This window comes from Lepidochelys kempii, chromosome 1 (assembly GCF_965140265.1).
Source record: "Lepidochelys kempii isolate rLepKem1 chromosome 1, rLepKem1.hap2, whole genome shotgun sequence".
NCBI classification, from domain to species: Eukaryota; Metazoa; Chordata; order Testudines; family Cheloniidae; genus Lepidochelys; species Lepidochelys kempii.
The window spans coordinates 187,737,835-187,764,198 of record NC_133256.1 but is presented as its reverse complement, the minus strand read 5'-3'; positions in this window follow the sequence as shown (position 1 = coordinate 187,764,198).

Genomic DNA, 26,364 nt, shown 5'->3' with positions numbered 1-26,364 from the left:
GCCCAAGGACCAACCAAGAATGGGGCTTCATGATGTTCGGCACTATACAAACAGAATAATACACAGCACTTGCCCTGAAGAGCTTACAATTTCTATAGACAAAACAGACACTGGGTGGGAATGAATGTGAGGGTGGCAAATGTCATGTTTGGGTGGGGGGCAGGATTGAGGGTTAGTTAGGGTTTAAGCCATATGGCAAGAAGAGAGGGGACACTGAAGGGAAGGACAGGAAAGGGGAAAAGAGATGTGTGCAAGGTCCAGCAGTGGAGTGAGGCTGAGGTGAAGAGACTGTGAGGAGGGCAGTAGCGGAGTGGAGCATACACTCAGTCAGCACAAGGCAGAGAAAGTCCACTTAAAACTGTAGAAAATTCTGACACCCCAGAAGTCCAAATGTCCCTGTTTTAGTCTGCACTCTACAAACTAACTCTATTATTCTCCTGAAGTACAAACTTCCCACTCATTGCAACTGTCCCTAGCAACTTGTTCTTATGAAGAGCAGGTGACCTCCAAGTTATCACCTAGCCTCTAGCCCCACAGATCCCCGCGGGGAGGTAGCTGATCCATCATAGGTGGGGGCTGAGCCCATCTCCCTTCAGAGGGTCACTCCACCTTGTGGCATATCTCCTCATCTAGGACTTAATCCACCATTTTACTTCTTAAATCAGCCTTCAGAAGGCAACAGCTTTTGATCCTTAATGACCTACTAGTTCAATGGATTCAATAGTCTGCATTCCTTTCTTAGCCCTGCACTTTTATTTGTAAATACTAGAATAATAAAAGGAATTAACCTACATTCACTTAACAAACTCATACCTACTGAAGCATGAAAACTTCAGAGTTCAAGCTGTAACTTTATCCTCAGCCCACCCTATCACGTGAGGAACTGAAAGGTCGCCAAATACCACGTGACTTCACTTATACAGCATACACTGCAGTACAGGGTGAGGTAAGGACAGACTTGCAGCCTTAAGTTTGTTTTTCCCGGCTTTGGCTCTTGTAAAATGCAGTGCTTTAGCCTAATGCATTGCCACAGGCAGCCTAATATTACAGCTCTTATAATTTTCTATGTTCACTGAAGCTATTTAACAAAAGTTTGGAATGAGATGGGTTTTTTCCCTCTCCTTCCCCTCTCAACCCCACATCTTGAAAGAACACAAAATTTATGAAACACAAACGAAAAAGAGGGTGCTGCTTAGCTGCATGGGCTACTGAGTGGAAGGTGCTCCTAGATTCTTGCTGACTCAAAGACTTTAAGGTCAGAAGAGACCATCATGATCATCTAGTCTAGCCTCCTGTGCATTGCAGGCCACAGAAATTCATCCATCCACTCCTGCAATAGACCCCTAACCTCTGGCTGAGCTACTGAAGTCCTCAAATCATGGCTTAAAGACTTCAAGTTACAGAGAATCTGCCATTTACACTGGTTTACACCCATAAGTGATCTGTGCCCCATGCTGTAAAGGAAGGCAAAAAACCTGTGACCCTTTAGAAAAATGTTGATCAGTTCTACTTAAGAGAAGAGAGTTGCCTGAATTTTTGGAAAGCTCCTTCCTTTTTCTGGCTATTTCAGAAAGCAGCCTTCTTTGTACAGATAAGTTAAAATGGTATTAAGAGGATGTACACACAAGTTATCAAATTGTTAAAATCAAACAAGGAAAGATATCAGAATTCATATGAAAAAATCTTAATTACTGTATTCCTTGAAGAGATTTATTTAATCAGAGTGCCAGAGTGGATATTTATAGTCAATTATCACTAGGTTTAGTTACTAAACAAATGGCTAACAAAACTTTTAGTGACAAATTTGGACTCTTTTTTGAGTTGGAAGGACAGTTGGGTCACAATCCAAGCTGGCCTGCATAAGTCACATTCAGGTCTGTTGAACTAAAACCAAATTCAATTTGTTTCAACAAATATACTGCCTGTTGACTACCTCACAGCATAATCAGGTGCTATGGTATATATAAAGTGGTTACTATCAAAAAGAGAAAAATTCCCATCGTATAATATACAGTTCCTGTACTATGTGCAAGGGAAAACTAGGGCTTCTCCTATAATACTTTGTGGTAACTGTGGCAATGCAGTGAAAGTACACATGTTGTATGGGTACCATGTGTGATACTGAACCTCTCACACATGGCTGCGGCAGTCCAACTCCCATTGACATCAGGAGGAGTTTTTCTGGCAAAGGGCATGATTCTGCAGGATCCTGAAGCACCTTCAACTCTTATTTACTTCAGTAAATTGGGCAAGAAGAATCTCACAGCTTTTGAAGTATTTCCCACCTTTTTTTAACTGTCTCTGCATATCCATCCATAGGAAACATCACAATGATCAGGTAGGATAATCTCAGCCAATCAGTGACAGGGAAGACTCACTATGTAACTTACATCAACATACACTCTTTACCTACATCCCCAAGAATACATAGGCTAAAATTTGGCAGCAATGCAAATAAGGTCTTCAGGCCTCAAAGACGGTTTAACCAGGCTATTTTTCCTGTGTGGAAAAAGGGAAAACAACTGAGCTCTGTACAGGTCCAGGACGCAAATCCCCTCCATAAACACATTTTTACAGCTCTAGTATTGGGTTTTACTTTTAAGTGCCAAAAGAAAAAAACTATCACTGGAACTGGTTGCTGAAAGTTAGAATAACTAACTATAGAGGTACTTTGCACGATTTGGAAAAAATGTAAAATATATGCCAGTTCCCCACTCTAATCAATTCATTCTATTTAGTTTTGTGTATAGCTCAATGAAGGACACTGTATTGTGTGCACGAAGCAGAAATTAATCTTTGTAATCGTGGAATAACTCAGCTATAACAATATTAAGAAGACTTGTTTCTGAAATACCCTAATTTTATGTTCCTGAGTGCTTCTTACAACAATGGATCATATCCCCTGTCTTTCCAGTCATGCTCCAGTGCTACTACAATTCTTTATATTGCAATTGTTTTACATCCTCCAGATGTTTTTTTAATGTTTCATTACTTACGGACCCTAATGTGGTTTCCTATAAGGATTTTTTAAAAGGGCTAGGTGAAAAATTAATATTAACTCAGTCTCCTTTATTACAGTAATACATTAGGGCTATACCACATAAGTTCTACAAGAAACAGCATGAGACAAAACCAGTTAGTGCTCAACTGTAGCATTATGTTGCTATCCAAGGTACGGGGAGTCAGCTGCCACAAATAGAGTCCAGGAGTCCTAGGAAAAGGAGTAGTGTCTCCTTGCCCCCTACCCATCACACCCTACCCACCTTACAGAAGAAAGCTCTGCAGGCTTTTGCAGTTGTCAGAGGAGAGAATCATACCTGCCTACAATGAAAATTAAAAAGCCTGATATATTCCTCCTTGCTGACCTACTAACACACATGTGTACACGATGTACTCAAGGTTTTCTGGGGAAAAAATAAAAATTGTTAAAATTTATTCTCCCACATCCCCAATGTGGAAAATAATATCTCTGATTATTTTAAAAGTATTTTGACTGGGGTTCAAGGACTGTCATTAATGTGGCCTGTTATGACAAGACCCTTATTTCCATTAATTCCCTGTTCTGTTCAATGTCATGTTCATAACTAACTGTGATAACTGCAGTCACTGTCCCTGCTGCACTGCACCCATTGCTGAGACATCACCTAAAGCCAAAACAGTCTACAATCTGATCCACTGAGAGATCGAGGCTCACCTGAGGGGGTCCCAAAACCCAACCCTCTCTCAAGCCTTTGGTGGCTCCTCAGAACTCCCCCGGTCTTAGCAGGATTGACAGCTCACTATGGGGGGCCTGATAAACCACGCAAGGTTTCCTGGACGCTTTCCCATCCTGCAGAACACAAAAGACCAATAGAAAAATAAGGAATGTTCCCTTATATCATAACCATTCTGAAGTCTCGCTCCTAGCAAGTCTCTGAGCCCTTGTCTAGTAAGACACTTAAACATGTCTTAAGGTCAGGCTTGACAAAGCCCTGGCTGGGATGATTTAGTTGGGATTGGTCCTGCTCTGGGCAGGGGATTGGACTAGATGGCCTCCAGAGGTCCCTTCCAACTCTGTTATTCTATGATTCTATGTGCTTGCTTCAAGCACATGAGCTGGATTATTGAAGTGAATGGGACTGCTCATGTTCTTCAAGTTAGACACATGTTTAAGCATGTCATTGCATTGGGGCCAGAGGGCTCGGCCCTTGAAAGTATCAAGTTTTAAGAGCCTCAACCTGCCTAAACATGAGCAGGGTCATGCTTCAAAAGAGGTAACAACAAAAATCTGCTTCAGATGATGTTGAACAAATCAACCAATGTTTGAATTGCTGCTTTTAAATATATCATCTCACAGTTAGGCTTTCAACAATGTATTGATGCATAGGTTTCCTTGCTGGTTTGAACTTTCTGCGAGAAAAAAAAAAAACCCTGACATTCTTAATTAGCTATTAAATGAGGGCAGTGAAAAACTAATAACTCTCAGATTTCAGAGTATATAATTACAGGAAATTAAAATGACAACTGAGCATTTCTTCTTGGCAAAGTTCCAGCTAAAGAAGGACTCCCTACAGAATTGTATGCATGCTGTGCAATATCCAACTCCACTTTACTTTGTATTTTCAATTATCTAGCATTTACAGTTGAACTGGGCATCGGTTTTTGATATACTATCAAAAATGGTAGCTGACCATTTTCTCCATAGTATACAACATTTGTATGGATTGTGTGGGGTTGAAGGACATCAAAGATGTGTCAATACAACTTGAAAACTGGATACCGGTTTCATATGTTGCAATCAGTGGCGTATTAACACCTAGGCCGAGCGGAGGTGAGCTGGGGGGGGGGAGCTTGCGGGGGAGGGGACAGCAATTATTTCAGGGCCTAGGGGTGGCAAAATCATTAATCCGCCACTGGTTGCAATCCTTTATCAAATAAACTAGTCACTTTTTTTCCCCAATCAATTGGAGAAAGAATTATTCACAAATAACTTTGTCAACACTATTCAACCAGCTCTAGAAACAAACCTTAGCTCAAAAATCTCTCTTTGATTGCTTTCAAGAGGAAATGGATTAATACATACTGGTTTCCTGTTTGCTTAATTAGTATAAAAATACATGCCAACTTGAAGTCATACTCTCTGTACTTTAACTCTCCTAATAGAAAACAGAAGCAAAACAAAATATATTAGGAGTCCTTTTCCCATCACATATAATAAGGATGAAGGTCTTTAACTGGATTCAGAGTAACAGCCGTGTTAGTCTGTATTCGCAAAAAGAAAAGGAGTACTTGTGGCACCTTAGAGACTAACCAATTTATTTGAGCATAAGCTTTCGTGAGCTACAGCTCACTTCATCGGATGCATACTGTGGAAAGTGTAGAAGATCTTTTTATATACACACAAAGCATGAAAAAATACCTCCTCCCACCCCACTCTCCTGCTGGTAATAGCTTATCTAAAGTGATCACTCTCCTTACAATGTGTATGATAATCAAGTTGGGCCATTTCCAGCACAAATCCAGGTTTTCCCCCCCTCCACCCCCCCACAAACCCACTCTCCTCCTGGTAATAGCTTTATGGTAATAGCTTATCTAAAGTGACCACTCTCCTTAAAGGCGAGGGGTCACTTTAGATAAGCTGTTACCAGCAGGAGAGTGGGTTTGGGGGGGGGTGAGAAAACATGGATTTGTGCTGGAAATGGCCCAACTTGATTATCATATACATTGTAAGGAGAGTGATCACTTTAGATAAGCTATTACCAGCAGGAGAGTGGGGTGGGAGGAGGTATTTTTTCATGCTTTTTGTGTATATAAAAAGATCTTCTACACTTTCCACAGTATGCATCCAATGAAGTGAGCTGTAGCTCACGAAAGCTTATGCTCAAATAAATTGGTTAGTATCTAAGGTGCCACAAGTACTCCTTTTCTTTTAACTGGATTAAAATCACAACTTGAAGAGAAACACAGTCAGTGTAAGTTAATACCCGTAGGAAATACATTCATGGGAGTGTATTGGTTTGAATAAATCTGTATTCTATTTTAATTAATTGGCAAAGGTGAAGTTTAAAAAAATAGCAATTTTCAGTGTGGGAATTTCCAAAATGAAAATTTTTGCTATAAATGTTAATCATAGGTTGTTTATATCAGCATTTTATTAATTTAATTATACCCTATGGCCAACATTTTTGAATGTATTGATTTATTTCAAAGGCTGGAAGCTCCCATAAAATTAATTGGAATTTTGGAGTACTAGACATTTCCGTAAGTGAGGCCATTTTTATTTAGGTCCTTAAATATGGACTAAGAAGCTAAACTTCATGAACCTAGCTATGGAAATATTAGCCTACATGCACATGTCCTTTGAAATACTAAGGACAGGAACAGAATGCTATTATAAATAACTGTAATAAATAACTAAACACATGAGTCACATTGGGCTATTATAGTATAGTACTGAGATGGTTAGAAAAAACAACTTTGAATTAATTGTTCTAACAAAAACATGGCTTAAAAATGTTCCCATATCACTGGAAATAAATACTGGGACTTGTTGTTTGTATAGAAACTCAAACATGAACTGTGAAATCACGCATTGATGTCATAGCCTACTAATCTACTCTCTCTTCCTCCGTGAAGATGATTTTGTGCTAAAATACTTTAGAACACATGCTATCTAGCCATACTCTTTTCTGGAGTCTTGTATAGCACATCAGACATGAGGGGAATTAGAGTTTGTATCATGCTATGCATCCTACCTACTCCTCTTCTGACTTACGCCAGAAGAATGAACATTGAAACCTAGTATACTTTGCGTTATCCATCGATACATAAATGCTCATTTTAAAAAAGAGATAACTAACACTTATCTAGGACTCTGTTGTAGGCTTTATCCTTTGAGGAACAAAACATTTCGCAAACAGAGCTTCTAGTGTTTTATTTTGCATAACCCAAATTAACCACTATCTGCAGAAATTGTTGAATTCCTTTCCCTACTTGGTTCATGGTGCTCTATTTGCAATTCAATGTACTTCCATGTTATGACAGAGAATTATGTTCGAATACTAGCTGGAAAGAGGGGAAAGAGAGAAACAAGCCATGTCACAAACTTCAGATCTGATCATCCACAGAATTCAAGAGATTGAGTGGCGTCATGTACCTTGTTCCATTTATGCAGTTTGAGTCCATCTCTAAGGCACATAAATTACAGTTGTTGGTCTGATTCCTTCAAGGGCTGGAAACTTGTTCAGACCTCCAACATTACAGAGCAGAAAGTTCTAATGCCTTCCTCAGAAAGAAAGTTAATGCTGCCTATGATTGTAGAAGTAGAGTGCCCTGTGACTCTTCTTTATGTGAGGCATTTTACAACCAACACACAGAACCCTGCTCCACTTGCCTGAAGTCTGTGGCAACTTCATTTCCAGGGAGGAAAAATCACTTCTTAACCAGCAGGAACTTCTGAGGGGGATTCTAGAAGGGCCTTCAAGAAGGGTCAACTCATTGTCCCAACCGCATGCTGTACTGGATCAAAGAAATGAACCCAATCTTACCAACTTATTTATTATTTATATTCCTTTATTGTTAATTAGCATTCTCATAGCACCCAAAATGTTAATAAATATAGAGAAACAGGGCATGCCCTGAAGAGCTGACAATCTATGAAAATAATTGACTCCGATTTTTGTTAAATATACATATATTGCTCATATCTAACTAACAGTTATAGCAATAAAAGTCTTCCTAACAAATGGAATTTAACTCAAAACTGCCTCTCCAACCTTTATTGTGAATGCTGAGCAGTACTTCATTTTTCACAAATTATGGCCCAGACCCTGCAAAAACCTATGCCCATGTTAAACTTTACTCATGTGAACAGTACCATTGTCTTCAATGCGGATTGAGATCAGACCCTAAGTTAAGAGATGAAAAGAAATTCCCAATCTTACCATTCCAGGCTGGGGGATTTCCCCTGTTGCAGAAGGCTAGGAGTGAGAAGCAGATATGTCAATCTAGTAATAGATAAAATAATTAATTTAATTAATTAAAAATAAGCAACTTTATCTTTTTTCTTTTTCTAAAAGATGACAGCGATGACATTTTAGAAACAAATTCCGCGTTCTGCAATGTAATGTGTCCCCTCAGCTCCCATTGAAGGAGTTGAGACTACTTAGTTTTTTTCTTATGTGATCAAACACCTTAGCCTTTCTCATTTATAAATTAAGATCCTGAATACAGCCCTGGAAGTGCTGTTGAAAGCAGATAATGCTGTTGAAAGCAGACAATGTATAACTGCAAATGTGTAGCCTTCGCATCCTTCATGCCATGTGGAAACTAAGCGGGGAAAAAATTATCTATATGTGTTGCTTTGTGGTTCAACCCAGACCAGTAAGGGGCTGTGTCACTGCCTTCCCGGTAACGCTGGGTGCCTTAAATGCTGCTGTGGCTTATAGCTCTGACACCAATAGCCAGCCTACAAGAATGCAGGTCACAGCCTGGCTTCCACTACCCAGTTACTTTTTGCAGGATGACTCCAACATTCCCCAGTCCTGAATTTCTCCAAAACTATCTGCCCTGTAGTTTTCAGCCCTCTCCCTGAACACATACAGAAGTAATTAAGTTTGCTGCTCCCTTAAACCGGGAGCACCCCACAGCTTATTACCTTCACTGGGGTTAATTTTAATCAAAGCACTGAACTGGTTTATAGTAAAAATAAAAGCAGTTTATTAAAAAAGTGATAGGTTTAAGTGATATCAAATGTAAGGAATAAAGATAGAAAGGGTTACAAGCAGTGATGAGCTGCCAAAATCTTAAGAACCGGTTTCCGACGGGTCCTTCAGTTGCTCCGTGTCTTCTGCGGCACTTCGGCGGCGGGTCCTTCAGTGAAGGACGTGCCACCGAAGTGCCGCCAAAGACCTGGAGCAAAATTAAAATGGGATTCTCGGCCAGAGGAGCCTCCCCAGCCGGGAGCTCAGGTGGGCTGGACAGGGGACGCGGGCCGGAGTTTGCCCATCCCTTTAACAACCGGTTCTAAACCGGCTTCAAAATTTAACAACCAGTTCGTGCAAACCGGTGTAAACCAGCTCCAGCTCACCACTGTTTACAATCAAACACAAGTAAAAATATGCTTCTGAGACTACAACCTGACTTAACAAACTAGAGTCTCTTGTTCAAAGAAATGTTTCAAATCAAGTATCTTTTCCAACATGGCTGACCAGGTTCTCTGGCCAGGACCCTTCACAGAGTTTAAAGTGCTTGGTTCCTTTGTCTGCTCGGAAGGATGACAAAATGGCCTTTTCTCTCTCTCTCGTCTCAAAGTTCATCGACCCTGTTTCAAGAGGCAGGAAGGCTTCCTGAGGGTGCAGTCTCCATCCCACACTGAGATTAAGTATTCATCTGTCCCCACTTGCTCTCCTGGTGGCTTTGGTTACCTTGCATGTAAATGTGCTTTTCTTTTGTCTTTGGCCACACCTTGTTTAATGTACATCAGAGACACTTTCAGGCAGACAGACCCTCATTTATTTTTCTGGAACGGGCATGGCTTAGGCTTAGGCATTCCCAGCACATATCTATTTGTGGGTTTACTGGACATACATCACTCAAGAATATAAATGTTCGGTGACTTATTAGTTTTCCAATTATATATTTCATGCCATATTTTGGGTATGTCCCAATAACAGTGTGCCAACTTGCATGCGGGTCACAATACAATATGAATGTTATCTGCACATATCAGAAACCTATGCAGTAAGAAAGCAAATATTAATTAAAACTGCACCAAAATATCAGTTATTTGAAAATTACATTGGTTTTATACATAATTCATTTATTTACAGAGAAGTTTGAAACAAATTTCAGCTTGGAGAACAATGGATGAAAATAGCGTACAAGAAAGGTGAATGGATATTATTCTTCCACCCGAGAGGAATCTTATTGCATGTCCAACTGTGACAGTTTCTTCTGCAAACAGCATAATTCTTCTGCCTAAAGGACATCAGCTGTTTGTTTGGTTCCTTTTCACTGAGGCTCATTTTAGAGGATGAGACAACTTTGTAAATTTCTTTCTCAGAACAAGTTTCTGACTTGATAATGAACTAAAGAGCAATTCTGATTCACATCCTGCCCTGTCTACTAAACATTTCCCAACATCCACATTATAGGAAAACAATGAAAAAATAATTTCAGGAAACAAATGATTTCATCTGAAAAGTGCAGAAGAGGATATGAAAGTAAAGATGCCACATTGGAGAGGGAGGGGATCAATATTTCAAGAATGATTGCCAATTAAAATGTGCATGCAAACATACTAAAAAGATCAATTCACAGTGACACTTCATCTCTTTGCTTTGTTTACATTTGCTCTGAAAGCAGCTATGCCAAAAATACAGACATGTTTAACTGAAATTGATCCTCTTGAATTCTAGACACTGTCACTATCTGAACATGTCCCCTTTTTCTATTTACAAAGACCCAGCCATGCAGATCATAAAAAGAATCATCATGTGGGCCCATCTTTCTTTAAAATAAAGACAAAGGAATTATACAACTTATGTGACACGTCAGTGGATACATGTTGAAAAATAAATACATAATTTTCAAACATCTTAAGGATTTTACCCTAAGCTTGAACTTCTTAGAATGGCAGTAACCTGATGAGGAAAACACACCCTATCCAAAATGTTTAGCTGCTTTTTACTTCTATTATTAGTGCTGAGAGATAAAAGGATCATCTTTTTGTGGGTCCACACTATGTTCTCTTTGCTGATTCTACAGCAACTCTTAAATATGATTCTGTGCTGACATCAATTAGTGATGCTGCTGCACATTAGCAAACAGACGTTTTGGCATGATAGACACTGTAGAATCTGAGGCTGTTGACAATCAAAAACTGCCATGTTAAAATTTCAAACGCATATACACAATCAATATTTGCCAAATGGAAATGGTATTAGTACTCTTAAACAAATGAATGATTTTTTTGTCTTTTTTTTAACCCAAGAATATACAGCAGAGCAGCTGTAGAGCTTCAGCAGATATTGTTTAAAAAAAACCTCTAAATATTCTAACTAAAAATAACCATCAACACTAGAGCCAAAACCTGTGTGTGAAACCACAAAATTAACCCACAGGGATCTAGTGTTAATTTTCGCATACCTGTTCCTTATTTTTACTTTGACTTTGCTGTCCTCAGTCTTTCAATGAAAAGCCTTCATTGTAAACTTCACTGAGCAGAATGATAACATAAGTGAACAATTTAACCTGTAAGACCCATTAGCTTTTTCTGTGCATCGGTGCTTAGTATACTATCTTGAAATGTCCCCTTTTTTATTGGATAAAAGGGTGTTCCAATACATATAACAAAACCATCAGCTTCATTTGGCAACTGATTATTAATGCAGTTTCTCTAGCAAAAATGTCCATTTTATAAATCTCTAGTAGCCACTGATCTCTGGTCCAAATTCATCCCTGGTATAATTCCATTGTGCATGACTTCACCCTTGTATTCAGGTCTATCTGCAGCTCAGGTGGTTTACCTTGTTCCTTTGGCAGTAGCATTCCTTTAATTATGAGAGCAGTTGATTATTTGGTATGCCAGCACTAGTTTACCAGCTTGGATTTGCTTTGCAATTAGCTTCAGTATAATTTATTATTATTTATTTGCATTATTGCACCTAGGAGCCCTGTCACAGACAAGAACATCATTGTGCTAGGCACTGTACTAAACACAGAACAAAAAGATGACATTGCTGTTCCTGAATTTGGGTGGGGTATTCTGCAAGTTCCATATACCTTTGCTTGGACTGCTGATTTGATCTTAATATTAGAGTGACCTATGACCATACTAAAATGAGTTTATATGCTGGGGAAAACTCCAGAATGATTAAACTCTTCACACGTAGGTTGTGGACTATTACCAGTCACCACTATATTGGTTGACTAAACTATTTTTGTAAAAATTTGTAATTTTAGCAGTGGCTCTTAAATGGATTGGCCTCCTAGAAATCAGTGATTATAATCTCCTGTTAAATGGTTTTGCCTTCTCTTTAGAAATAAGTGCATACCAGAATGGGGGACGTTATGGGTCATAAGCAGCTCCTTTACTTGGTTGCAAAAACATTTGATCAATTGGCTAGCATGTCTAAAGCACCTCCTTGTCCGTGGTAGAGCTGGTGAAATTTTTCAACCAAAATTTCTGGGGGGGAGGCAAGGGGAGGAAATGCATATTCTGGCCCTGTAAAACACTTTGTAAATTTGAGTTCATATGCTGAAATTATTAGAAATTAGAAATTCTATTATTAGAAAAAGCTTTAAATGTAATCAAGATTTTTCTTTTGAGGTCAAACAAAATGTTTTGTTTGCCCTGAAATTATTGGGGCTTTTTTACTTTCTGATTTGATGAAAAATTGAACAAATTTTGTTTTTGGATCAACCTGAAAGAAAATCACCCAGCAGAATGAAACAACTATTTTAATACAAAATTCTGTAGAAAGTCTGTCATTAGTTTCACATATCTCTAGTACATGGCTAGATTACATGCAAAGCCACTGCCCATTTGGCATAGTGCTTGTCACTTTCAGATGCAGTATTAGGAAGCATTGTTTTACCATGATTTTCACTGCCGCTACATAATGCATAATACCGAATGTAGATTCACTGGAATACTTGGCTGTGTGATTTCAGATTTAAAATAACTCATTTTGCTGCCTTTCCTACCTCTAGGCTTCTGCAAAAAGAATTTTAAAAAAATCTTTATTTTCTACAAACTATTCCTAAACATTCTGCCTGTAGCATGCCTAATACCATGCTAACGGTCCTCTTTAGTCTGTGCTGGACTGCCTTTGTGCCACATATTCTCTCTCTTCTATTCTTTACTATAAATAACTTCCTGTTCCTTCCTCTGAATTACCAACACTTACCCTTCACAGGTGCATTTCTGCAATTTCACCATTTCTGACATGACTGTAACATAGCGAATGTGCTTTGGGTTTTCCTCAGCAACCTCATCCGGAACCTGCATCTCAGTGCATAACTTTGCCAGCAAAGTTGGGGGAGAGGGTTACCCCATAATACCACCACTACCAGGCATAAAGTTGCCTCCTACTCTGCCAATAAAGATCTAAGCACCCGCCAGCTGCGAATATTCTCCCCTTCCAGATTTCTAATTTGTCCTCCCTCTCCCATCAACCACACATCATTTTCCCCTCACCAAGGCTCCCACAGCCTCTATCCACCCCCTTGCATTCCACCTGTTCTCCAAAGAGTGCAGTGAGGGACCTGAGCAGACTCCGGAGAACTGCCTCCTGCCTGTGCAGTACTGAGACAGTGATCCCTAGTGGCAGGAAAGTACAATGCAGCCGCCTCCTCCTTGCCCAACCAATCAGCCCAACAGCTGATCAACATTGGAAGGGGCTTAATGCTATTTCATTAAAGATCTTTATATTGCCCCCATGTCCTTCACTTTGCTTTACGTGTGGGGAGAGGGGAACATTGTCTCATGGGCTGAAAGTTAGGGGTAAATGTCTACCTTAAAATTATATCCCTGCCCATGTGCTTCTTGTGCCCTGAATGCTTATTTAATCCTTCAGAGTCCCAAATTCACAGGTGGCATTGAATGCTTTCATTTAATGCAAAAGTGATCTATGGGATCTGACTGTCCTTCATCTAGAGTGATAAACACATACAGGAATAAATTGTTCCTACAATCCTCAGAGATGCCTGGAAGTGTTTAGCAGTGTAATCTATGTGTCCTGCTTTTCTGCATCTGATGGTATGCAATGCTGATACATACAAGAGCAGACTTTTTCCGCTATTAACATGCAAAAACAATACTCACATCAGGATATTTCTGTTTCACTTTGTAGTCTTCCAGTGAGACCATAGGTAAGAGTTTTATCAATAGTGAATCACCCTTGTCTATATGCAGGGAATGGGATAGAAAGTCGGTACCAAAATTTTTTTCTTTTTTTTAAACAATCAAGTTTTCCTCCTTTTGTACAAGTGTTGTCTACATTTCTCTTTGATGTTTCTCTGAAAATTCTAGCTTGAAATTGATTAATTTTATCATTTGTTCTCTTAAAAGTACTTTGCATTTTTACAGTTCTAAGAGAGGATCTTCAAGCACTTTCCAAATAATGAATGAGGGCTGTCAAACTTCATGATATGGATATTGTTCTCATCTTTCATGATGGGGAAAATGGAGGCACAGGGAGGCTGTCATTTGCCCAAAGTTGAGCAGTGAGTCACTGATGGAGTCAAATGTAGAACCCACAGATCTTTGAATATCGAGTGTTGTGCTTTAGCTGCTATGGTGCTTATCCCTTAAAAAAGAAATAAAAAATTCACTGAGTAGTTCTGAAACCATGGTTCAACAGTCTATGGAATAATAAATGTCTTAAGTCATGCAATAACAACACTAATCGCATGTATCACTGCAATAGAGGTACAATGCTGAAGCCTAAATCAAAATCTTGCACCAAAAACATCCCGCAGTACAGCCTCAGATCAAACTTTGAAGTTTGGGGCTCATCTCTAATTTTAAAGGGAGCAGATATGCATGACGTTCTGTTCAATTAATAAATGTAAGACAGCAATACAGGACCTTCTTAGGGACATCGCTAGCTGTTTGAAATTTACATACACCAGCTGATCATTGTTCTTTCCCTTCCTCATTCTGTAGTCTATTCCTAATCGTCCAAGGCAGACCAACCATTACACACAAGATAATTGCCAACATAAAGGTTGCAGCTAGAGATAGCTAGTAAAATGTTAGTACAAGAGCTAGTGAGGAGGGGAGGAAGCTGATATATCCCGAATACAAAATATCGCCTCCATTGCATTAAAAATAACAAACGAAAGTCAGGCTGGTGTAAATAGATGCCAGTCTGACTGAAGTCAGTGGGAATTGGGCTGCATGTTGATGACAGGGCCTAATGTGCCCCTATCACCGCAGCTCTTTTCTCAGATGATTCAGACTGTATAAAAGGCACAGAGTTCAGGTGAGCCATGAGCATTTCCTGTAGGTCACTATCTAGTGGTACAGCAGTTTCAAAAAAAGAAAAAAAGAAGAAAAGAAAAAAAAGGACGTTTTTATTTGAGCCGTCATCTAGAGAACCTGATTTACTGAGCTCAGATCCTAACTGGTACTTTCCAGCTCAGTTAGGACAGAGTCAAACATGGCTTTGTAGTTTTACGAAGAACAAAATCAGAGGAGTGCACTTTTCTTCAAAACTGTAATGAAACTGAAAAAACAGAACTGTTACTAAAACTAGTATAGAATAGTTCACCCAAATATCAAGAATAAACATGCAGGAGAACTTACCTGCAACCAATGTCAGGCCTGGAAGGGAGAGAAGAAGAGGGAGCCTAGTTCAGTTCAGGCCTGACTCCCAAAAAGGCAAGAGCTAGCTGCTTCCCTACTTGAGGGGAAGGATCAGTAGCCTGCCAGCTGAGACAGTCAGCAAGAGCTAAACACTGTCTCCCTGGCCAAAGGAGATTGAGGAAAAAGGCCTGGGAGCACCCAGCCCAGGAGGAGCCTGGGGACCCAAAGCACAGAGACCCTGTGGGGTTCCAGCCCCACCAAACTCATGGCTGTTCTGCCTGGAGGAACCTGGGGCCGCAACAGGATGCCACCCAGAGTTCTCAAGGGGGCACTATTCAAGACAAGCCACCACAGCAACTTGGACTATAGGGGCCATGCTATACTCCAAACTGAAGGGACAGCAGTAGATAATAGCCCAGGGCAGTACCTATAGACTTCTTGCTAGGAGGTGACCTACACAGGAGGTGACTTACACAGGTTCCTGGGCTGGGACACAGTGGAGTGGGAGGGCCTGAGTCCCCCCACCATCCCCTCTTTCTTAAAGACTGAGGCAACTCAATCTGAAAAGAAGGGGGCTGGAAGTCCAACTACTAGGCTGCCTGGCCCTCAAAGCCCCCGGTTACAGTTTTGGTGGAGAATGCTGACAGATCCCCTTCTCCCTGCCTAAGGGAATTAGAAAACAAACAAAAAAAAAACAAAAAAAATCCCTCAAGTAACCACCACGCCCAACCCTCCCCTCTCACTGACTTGAAATGGAACAGCGGCTAACATAGATGGCTGAACTAACCCCTCATCAACAGCAGCAACAACTACTTCAGCAGATGGCCAATCAGCAGCAGCAGCAGTTGATCTGCAAGCTAACAGCAGCAGGTCCAGCAAGTGGCCACAATACTACAGCCACGCACTCCAGCAGAGCCAGCAAACCTACCCCAGTTGTAATAAAAGGGTTTGCCTGCGGGAGCTCCAGCCCAGTGAGTGGTTAGTCTTCTTATTACTCTCTCTTAGTCGAAGCTCCTAGACCATTGGCAGAGGCCATATGAAGTGATCCAATGGGCAGGGCCCGTGAATTACAAAATCTGACAATAGACAAGTGAAAGATGTGACAAATCTATCACATGTTTCTTTTAAAACCATGGAAAACTCAGGAAAGCCAGTTCCCTACCCTCTGGCACCTGAACTGGGCCCGCAGCCTGCCAAGGCCTCAAAGCAGGGAATGGTCAAGATTGGGAACATCCTTACCCCAGAAAGTCAAGGCTCAGCAACTGATCATCACCTTCTCCTCAGTATTTTCTATCCAAGCTGGGTGCACCCATCTAATGACTCATAACATTCAGATGGAAGCAGGAGTTACGGTCAAAGAAAACCCTCTACCCCCTCCCAGAATTTGAGGGAAACTATGATACAAGAACTAGATCAATCAATGCTAGACCTGGGAGTGATTGAAGAATCATTTAGTGACGGGGAAAGCCCAGCAGTGCTGGTCCCTGAGCCTGATGGGACCATTTGGTTTTGCCTGAATTTCCAAAAGGTCAATGCAGTGTCAAAATTTGATGTGTACCCAATGACTTGTGTTGATGAACTATTCGACCAGCTAGGGGAGGCTGAGTTCGCAATGCCCCCCGCCCCGCCAGCGCAATGCCACCGAAAACCGTAGCGAGTGAAGGACCCGATGCCAAAGTGCCACTGAAGACCCAAAGCGCCGCCGGGTGAGTAAAAATGTAAAAGGCACCAAAGAATTAAAAAGGCTCCACTTCTGCTCGGTGGGGGAGCGGCCGCTGCCCCGCTCCCTCCCTAGCTACGCTACTGAGCATGAACCCTGCTAAGTGTCACCAGGGCAAGGATGAGACAACCCCCCTTGAGTCCACTTTAGGAAAAGGCACAGTGCAACCGTTATTCAATAAGGTCCAGGCCCTCCAGTCATGTCACACGCTTTCCTACAGGAAACAGATATGCCAGTGTTTAGGACTGGCCAGGTATACTGCCAATTTATTCCAGGGTTCTCAAACATAGCGGCCACTCTTACTGATCTTCTGAAGAATGGTAGCTCAAAGAAGATGCAGTGGACCAGATCCTGTGAGGAGGTTTTTCAAATCTTGAAATCCCAGCCCTGCCAAAAGCCTGCTTTATACAGCCCAAACTTCACAAAAGAGTTCCTGCTACAGACCAATGCTTCGGGTGTGGTCATAGGAACCATTTTATCCCATGCAGTGGAAAGTGATGAGCACTCCAACCTCAGAGAGAGCTTACTCTGTGATTGAAAAAGAAGCGTTAGCAGTAAAATGGGCTATGGGCTCACTCCACTACCACCTTCAGGGTGCTCACTTTGCATTAGTCACCGACCATGCCCCTCTCTGATGGCTACATGGCATGCCTAAACCCCGAATTATGAGGTGGTACCTCTTCCTCCAGCCTTTCTCTTTCCAATACTGGGATGAAGACCCCACCCGAATGCTGACTTCTTTTTATAGGGTCAAGAAGAGCAGATGTGTGTTGGGGTGGGAGGATCTGAATAATGACGGGGGGCTGTGTAATGGAGCAGATAAACCACCCACCAGTACGGAAGGGGTTAAAGAGAGCCTTTGGACCCAGCTAGCCAGCTGTTATACCTACTGCTGATGCCAGGCCTGCAGGGGAGAAAAAAAGAGGGACCTGGTTCAGTCTGGGCATGCCTGGAAAAGAGCAGGAACTAGTTACTTCCCTACCTGGGGGGAAGGATGACAAGCCTGCCAGCTGAGGTAGCCAGCGGGAACCAAGCACTATCTCTGGGGCCAAAGGAAACTGAGAAAAAGGCCTAGGAGCACCCAGCCTGGGAGGAATGCAGGGGACCAAAGCATGGAGGCCTTGTGGCATTCCAACCCTGCCAAAATCATGTGCCTGCCCCACCTGGAGGAGCCTGGGAGCGCAGAAGTATGCTGCCCAGGTTCCACAAGGAGCACCACTAGAGACAGGCTAGCACAGCAACTTGGGCTATAGGGGCCATGCCCCAAACTGAAAAGACAGCAGTAGTACATAGCTCAGGGCAGTGGACCAACCACTAGGCCGCCTGGACCTCCTAGTCCCCTGTTACAGCCCACAAACCAGATATGTATTTCAGATGATCTGTGTAATGGGATTGTCAGATTCTAGGGCTATGGATAAAGATGTAGAACATTCCTTCTCACCCTCACTGGTGTCATGTTCTAAAACCCTATGCAAAGATGCAGACCTATTTCTCTGATTCACCTTAGCAGCCAGGTTGGAGAAGTCCTATTATTTCCCACCTACTAGAGGCAGAAATGGAGGAGTCCTGCATGGATAAACCCCAAGAACAGAAAAATTAAAAAGAAAGTCTAGGCTGAGGCATTATATTTTGTTTAAGAAAATAAGAAGCCACATTTTTCAAGAGTGACCAGTTATTCTGTGTGATCCACATGACACCTGAAAAGTGCCTGTTTTTCAGAAAATGTGGGTTCCTTCAGTTGGCATTCAAAAATCACCTTTTGAAAATCTTTGCCTAAAGGCAAACCCCAAGAATGGGGTAAGTTTGGACCCTGTTCTCTGTGTCCATGTTGATGGGGAGAGGCTCTCCCACTGCTTACAGGCTGCATCTTGGAAAAAAGGAAATCAGCATTAGCAGTGTAAGTGGCCATGCACTGTTTTCCTTACGTATATTATGTTATGAATAATAAAACTTCACTGCTAGTGATCCATTCTGTCTGGTACAAGGAAAGTAGTTCAGTTTGCAGATGGAACAAATCTTATGTCAAGTTAATTTGAACTCAGTGGTCTGGACTACAGTTGTAGAACTAGTCCACATGGAGTTACCGTAACTAAACCTAGTCTATAATTTTACTATGATAGAGGTGGCTGTTGCATCATGTGGCAGCGTATGCATGTCCAATCTCTGGTCAAAGTAGGCAGGAGGCATGCTGATTCCACAGTTACAGCTTATCAGACTGTCTTAGGTCTCGCCACAATGAGATCCAAGGATCAGGGTGTAAACGGCAACCCTCAGGTGCAGGACAGCGTGGCCTAGCAGCCAAAGTCAATACTGCAGTCCTTGCATTCAGGGCAGCATGGCCTGAGGGATGGGACTTCCTCAGCCCATAGTGTGGAGTTAACCCCTTCCAACCCAGTGCAGGGTATGCGTGTCCTGTCACAAGTAGTAAGGGGTAGCAAATATGCTGTATGGGTTTCAATTCCTTTTGTAAATCAAGAAGATGACCCACATCACCATTGGAGAGTGGCTTAAGAGCAATAAAAATAATTAAATGACTAGAGGAGCTATGATATAACAGAGACACCGTGTTGGATTCTCTGACCTATGTTGCACAGTACCTCACTGATTCTTTTGCTGGCTCTGGATTCTAACAAATGTTTTTGGTATCTACGGAAAAGTCAGTTTGATGCTATTTCTTAAATATTTATTCTATGTAAATTCTGTTTTGTCTTGCATGCCAACAAATCAACTGAAATTAGTAAGACTGTCCATTCTCTCCAGGCTGAGGTTCATTAAGGCTTAGGCTGCAGGCAGGGCTTTTCCAGTAATCAGGACTCTGACTGTGAAAATCCCTCCATGTCTAATAGAAGCCTGCTACAGCTGCTTCCAGAATTCTTATGTCCTTCCTCTGGGTACACTGAAATATGGTCACCTGATTTCCCACTACCCACATACACTCATGCACAGATAGGGAGGAGCTGCTTCTAGGAATCATTGACTGGTCTGATTTCAAACTGCAGATTCAAACTGGGGAATATAAACAGTTAGCACACGTAGTCCTGATTTCTATAAGAACTCCAAATAAATACCAAAAAACCAACCAAACAAGGCCCCTTTATTAAAAAAGCAAAATATAAACAATGTATTTTGTTTCTTAAGATTATTTAGAAATAGTTTCATTCTACTCTTGTATTGTTTAATGGTTGGTTCTAAGCAATCTATACCACCTGCAATATTAAGGCATTTTACTCAATGGTTTTTCCCTTATGGAAAAAGCTACAGATGGGTAAACCAGTTTGAAATAAGACAATCCTACAATTCTCAAACCATATCTGACCCTTTTTAAGGTTAAAAAGGAGAATTCGTACAGATCCTCCAACTTGCAACAGATTTCTATCCTGAAATCTCTCTGCAGGTCTGGTTGTCTTTCACTGGACTCACAGCTTCTATCTAATCTTGCAAATCCAAGGGATTTTTGAGGGCAGTGGGGAGAACTGAGTAATGCATTCTGGGTTCATCTTACCTTTTGAGCAGGTGATATTTGATTACAGCAGCCAGCCAACCCTGTACTGGGAGAAGGCCAAACACTGCCTTGCCTACACCTGCACCTGCACTGCTCAAGCCTCAAACGCCTAAACTATTCCAGAAGGGAGTGGAAGTCCCACAGAGCAGAAGTATGTCCAGAACTGACACATAGTTAGGGGAGTGGTGCAGGCAGGCTATACTTTTGGAGGGGTAAAATGCTCTGTGCTAGAGCACAATGCTGACACAAAACAAATGCAAACAACCAGATCAGAGAAAGTGAGCCATTCTCCCAGTTTAGTTAACCCTGAGGAGCTCTCAGACAACAAGAAGCAGTTTGTACTTCACAACACACATCACTGCAATATGAGCATTAAACTCCTGCTGGCACTGGTGGGACCTGCTACAACTGCAAGTTTAGCAGCATTGTCTTAACCAGCCATGTCCATAACCCTATTACTATTCCATTCTTGAACAAGATTTATGCAACTGAAAATGCACTCTTCAATGATAACAAAATATACTGCTTCATTATCTCATATGATTTGCCATAAACTCTTTTAATTTTTAATTGTGTTTACTAGCTATCAAGTTACAAGCAAAATTGTGTTTGGCCAAGGGAGTGCAGTGTAAATATATGAGAAAAAACCCCAAGACACAAACAGATTTAAGTGATAGAAATCAATCAACAACAGTTAAATGACAGTGCTTTCTGGAGGAACACAGCTGCGTGAGTTGTGAAAGAACTGTATGAAATACAAGTATTTTTAGTCTGTAAGAATCAAACGGTTTCTGTTGTCATGATTAAATAAAGGTCTATCTCTGAAACATAACCATTAATAATAAAGCAGAATAGATAGCTGGTTTGTGCAAACTGTTGCAACCCATTAGAGTTATTTGTTGAAGGTCTCATATGGTTAGCACTTAGTAGGAGATTATTGACTGGGGATTTTTATTTTGTTTCTCAATAGCCAGTGCAAAAGATGCATCTAAATAAATAAGTAGGTAGGTGGAACAATATATTCTTGACATGGAGAAACTTTTTTTTTACTTGTTTGTTTCAAAAACAGGTGAAATTATAATTGTAAATTATAATTATACTAGTATGGTGAAGTTCCTGATAGTTTATGGGTGCTAAAATCGCATTCAAAGCACAGGGCAAACTCCAACATTCGTCAAAAGCTTGCCCTACATAAACTGAAGTAAAGGGAACTTGGAGAGAAATATATTACAAAACAAACACAATGAACCAGACCAACCAAAATAAAGTGAGTTCAGAGCCCAGTTTTGTCTGTATACTATATTTTACAGTGCCTACGTTCTATGGTGATTTAGTACTGTGTACATATAAATGCTATGGATGGATTGATAGCAGCAATTATTTCTCGTCAGGGTGTTCAAGGAGACTTTTATTGTTAAACCCTCAAAAATCTTTTTGAACAAGGGTTTTCAATCTTTTCCATACCAGAACTAGAACTCGGAAATGTTTTTGTCAAAATGTTTTTTTCAACAGAAAATGCTGTTTTCATCAATGTCTAAACATTTGAAAATAATCTTTCCATGAACATTCCAAAGGCAAGAAAATATTTTGATTAAAAAAAAAAAAGCTTTGGAAATTTAGTTTTGGGGAATTCCAGAACTTTGTTTTGGGAGCTCAACACTAAAATTTTACAAAACTGATTTTTTTTAAATGCAATTTGTTGGAAATTTTTTAAAAAAAATGTTTTGATTCAGACCAAAAACAAATTTTGAAATATCAAAATTTCCCACATACTGGAAATTTCTGAGTTTCTACCAGCTCTAACCATGACTAACAAGATTGAGTCCCCTTCCCGATTATCAATGTGAGAATGACAAAGCAGTTCCCATAATACTTCTTCATAATCTCACCCTCCCACCACCCATTACATAAGAATACAAGGAGTAATTCTTCCACTCCACTCCATGCTGATTAGGCCTCAACTGGAAATCAGAAAAGATGTGGACAAATTGGAGAAAGTCCAGAGAACAGCAACAAAAATGATTAAAGGTCTAAAAAACATGGCCTATGAGGGAAGACTGAAAAAAATTGTGACTATATTTTGCCTGTTTTAACCTGTAAATAACTCTCTAATTTCTTTTTCCTAGTTAATAAATCCTTAGTTGGCTACACACATCGTCTTTGGTGTGAAATCTGAGATACAAACTGATCTGGGGTAAGTGACTGGTCTCTTGGGAATACTGTGTGATCTTTGGTGTAAGTGACCACTTATCATTGCATCCAACTTGCCTGGGTGGCAAGATACATTGGAGTGCCCAAGGGGATTGTCTCTGACTCCACGGTAAGACTGTTACAGTGCTTTGGGAGTTCACATTTGTTACTGGGTTGGTGAAACCTAATTATAGAACATACCATTAGTTTGCGGTATTTGCCCAATTTTTGACAGTCTAGCCTGAGACTGTCACTCAGGGTTGTGAAACCACTCCAGACAGCATGACACCCTTCTCCATCTTTGTACAAACAAATACAAATAGGTCCATGGGAATGTAGCTAGCAATGGTGCAGTGATTAGGTGATAACCTAGGATTAAGGAAACCCATGTGCAATTTCATTCTTTGACACAGAATTATGTGTAACCTTCAGCAAGTCACTTAGTCTCTCTCCGTACCTCAATTCCCCATCTCTAAAATGAAGTATTAGTACTTCCCTGTCTCACAGGAAGGATCAATACGTGAAAGACTGTGAGGCAAGGAGATATTATGGTGATGGGGACTAAGTAAGTATCTAACATGGAAGCAAGTTAAAGCAAGGAACAACTCTCCTTTCTCCTTATATTTAGGATATAAAATTCTTCCTCACTCCTTTCTGCTACACTCCACACTTGCTTCAGGTAACCTCTGAATTGGGCAAATTCCTGTGCCTCACTTCAGTGAAACAAGTTCCGCCCCTCACAGTCTAGTCTATATATTGTCTGTCTGATACATATTAGAGGCACTGAGTACAAACAGCACCACCACTGCATGGTCTTTTTTTTTTTTTTAAACAAGCACTGATTTTGAATGAGTGATTAAAAAGTCATCTACACTGAATAATAAAAAACAACATGGAGTTGGCTTGTACGTGCCAAACAAGGCCTCTACCTGCAGAAGCAATCCAGGCCAAACAACAAATTGCCAAAGCAACTCAAAATACTATAGTAGAAAGATGAAAAAAACCAAAGATCTTTTAGCAGCAAAAATAACACCGCCTTGTTGCTTAAAAATAAATGGCTGACAACTAAAACCTTCTAACTGAACCCCTTTGACTTTCCAGGGAAGGAGGGTTTGGGTTTGAATCCACAGATATGAATCTAGTTCTACATGTTTCGTTTGTCAGAACTGGCCCTAATTTCTAGATCAAAGGCAGGCAGGATGGCAGTGAGATTGTTACCGTGAGTGAAATCTTGTGAGAGCAAATTAGAGTTTTCAGTGCTGTTGAACTCAAAACCTAGGCCCAATTATACTCAAACCAAACCATCAATCTTCCCTCAGACCTAATCCAAATCTGAATACAGCCTTCTTGGCCCATTTCTAATTAAAATTAGGTGAAATATTAGAAATAGAGGTTCATTAATTTGGGGGGAAGTTGATCTTGTTGAGGAATCTTTCTCTTTTATTAGAATCCACTCACTCACCATGTATGACATATTCCCTCTCTCCTTGGTTCTCTGAGTGAAAACCAGGCTCAGACCCCACTGCCCTCATTGATAGGGTTAAGACAGATAAAGGTAGATGGTATTTCATTCAGCAGTGAAACAGTTGCCATATTTTTAGCCTGCCAGAGCTATTCACATCTTCATTCTGGTTTTGAATTCATTAACCAAGCATCACTACAGCAAGGAATTTGTGCTGAATTCAAATAGATGAGTCAGAAAAATTAGTCATTTCTTTGAATGTGTTACATTTCCTTCCAAAGGCTATGGCAGTGAATGCCGTTCTGGACCTTGAAAAGGAAAAACAGGCTTTGAACTAGCAATCTACTGGTTTAAAAAGAGGCTGAGATTTAGCTCTCTCTCCACGCAATTGTTTCCGATAATATGGCAGCAAAGTAGTAGTGCTTTGGTATGCAGTCAGACACCAGAAGAACTTGAAACATAAGGACAAATTCTGCTCTCAGTTATACCACTGTAAATTGTTTCAATTGAATTACTCTCGATTTACACTGGAATAACTGGAAACAGAAGTTGGCTCAATTATTTTCAGTGAAAAGTTATGATCATGTCTGAAGTATTCAGCAAATTCCACAGGATTGCTATGAAGATCAATCCAGCTAATCTATGCTCTGTCTAGAAATTTAAGTATGTCACTAGAAATTTAAATATGTCACATGTTCTTGGGTCAATAGACAGCTGTTTATTTAAAGTCTGACTCAAATCCTATTGAAATCAATGGGAGTCATTTCATCAATTTCAGTGGGCTTTGGATCAGGCCTTTAATGTAAAATAAGGTCATCTATATCAGTCCCATGGGCAGGCACCATGATGGCAAACTCCTCCCCAGCTGGCACTTTCCTTGTCAGTTTCAATGACATGGCAGAATCTTGGTGAGGCACAGAGACCGAACTATCCTGATCCTCTACCAAAGGTGAATTTAAAAAAAAAACAACTTAATTTAGAACTGTCAACTTCTAAGCATTCAAACCACTCCTACTTTTCCTATTGAATTCAGTGGGAGCAGGATTGGATCCTAAACCTGTGAAAGTCACGTTTTTTCTGCACTGTGGATCTGGTCTAAGCTGATGTTTGAAGACTTCTCAGCATGCTGTTCTGCAAAGGAATGACCGATAAAACAGAGTTGAAATAAATTTTCTAAATATAGAGCATGCAACAGTGTTTTTTATCACATATGACAACAATTTGGATGGAAAGCAGGCAGAGAGGAAGAAATAAATACCCATCCACTAAATGTAACTGATAAGGGGTTTTTTTAGAATTCTTTCTCCAGATAAGCATCATGGTATTGTAGTTATGGATAAATCAAAATATTTCTTAGGTGTTAAGCCTGACACATTTCTGTCTTCCTACCAAATGGAAAAGCAGCTGAATCCCCATTTATTTATTTTCTTCAAGCATTACTAATGTTGTTTCACCCAACAATGCTCAAGTCCCCAAGATATAAATAATTCACTGAAGACTGGTAACACTGAAAAGTCTTTTCCCAACTGTAGGCTCAATCCTGCACCCACTGAAGTCAATTGCAAAACTCCCTTTGACCTCAATAGGAACAGGTCCAGACCCACTATCTTCCAAACAATGAACAGTGTCCAAACAAATCCTTTTCACTTATGACTTGAACCCAATGTCACTGAAGTCAATGGAAAAACTCCCAATTGACTTCAGTGGGCTGTGCATCTGATGCTTTGTTCTTGGGATAGAAAAAGAGGTGAGTGTGACAGTCTGTACCCTCATGTTCATCCTTTTTATAAAACCATGATAAATCTTATCAAAGTATGCCTTGTGAGGTATCATTTGAAAACTCATAATTTGCTGATCATTATTGTCCTGGTAAAATGTGTGTGGCAACACTGTATTTAAAGTTATAAGATTCTACCCTATGACATTGCTGAGATCATGCTCCAGAAAAGTAGGCACAGACCAGTGCCTCAGGGAGAAAAGGAAAACTGACACCTCAGCCAGGTGTCAACAAAATCAAAGGGACTATCACCTGGTTAAGTGACCATTATTTGGCCAAGAAGAAGGGTGTGAGTGAGAAATTTACATCTTGGCAAACACACTTGCTGTGGCCTGAACCCCAGCTGGAGATGATTCTCAAAGAAGAGAAATGCTATAAGAAGGGAGAACAGAGGACACAAATCACCTCCCCACATTTCTAC